Source organism: Neophocaena asiaeorientalis, unplaced genomic scaffold (genome assembly GCF_003031525.2).
Source record: "Neophocaena asiaeorientalis asiaeorientalis breed wild unplaced genomic scaffold, Neophocaena_asiaeorientalis_V1.1 scaffold429, whole genome shotgun sequence".
Classification (NCBI taxonomy): Eukaryota; Metazoa; Chordata; class Mammalia; order Artiodactyla; family Phocoenidae; genus Neophocaena; species Neophocaena asiaeorientalis.
The window spans coordinates 4806911-4807921 of NW_020173550.1; positions in this window are offsets into that span (position 1 = coordinate 4806911).

The window sequence follows — 1011 nt, forward strand, 5'->3', positions numbered from 1 at the left end:
TCAGGCTCCCTGACTTCAGACTACAGTACAAAGCTACAGTAATCAAGACAGTATGGTACTGGCCCAAAAACAGAAATATAGATCAATGGAACAGATAGAGAGCCCAGAGATAAACCCACGCACATATGGTCACGTTATCTTTGATAAAGGAGGCTAGAAAATACAGTGGAGAAAAGACAGCCTCTTCAATGCTGGGAAAACTGGACTGCTACATGTAAAAGAATGAAATTAGAACACTCCCTAACACCATACACAAAAAGAAACTCGAAATGAGCTTAAAAACTTTTGCACAGCAATGGGAACCATAAACAGATGGAACGACAACCTTCAGAATGGGAGAAAATATTTGTAAATGAAGCAAAGAGAGGGTGTGGAGAAAAGGGAACCCTCTTGCACTGTTGGTGGGAATGTAAATTGATACAGCCGATATGGAGAACAGTAAGGAAGTTCCTTAAAAAAGTAAAAACAGAACTACCATATGACCCAGCAATCCCACTACTGGGCATATACCCTGAGAAAACCATAATTCCAAAAGAGTCATGTACCAAAATGTTCATTGCAGCTCTGTTTACAACAGCCAGGTCATGGAAGCAACCTAAGTGTCCATCAACAGATGAATGGATAAAGAAGATATGGCACATATATACAATGGAATATTACTCAGCCATAAAAAGAAATGAAATTGAGTTATTTGTGGTGGCATGGATGGACTTAGAGTCTGCCATACAGAGTGAAGTAAGTCAGAAAGAGAAAAACAAATACCGTATGCTAACACATATATATGGAATGTAAAAAAAAAAAATGGTCATGAAAAACCTAGGGGCAAGGTGGGAATAAAGACACAGACCTACTAGAGAATGGCCTTGAGGATACGGGGAGGGGAAAGGGTAAGCTGTGACAAAGTGAGAGAGTGGCACGGACATATATACGCTACCAAACGTAAAATAGATAGCTAGTGGGAAGCTGCTGCATAGCACAGGGAGATCAGCTCGGTGCTTTGTGACCACCTAG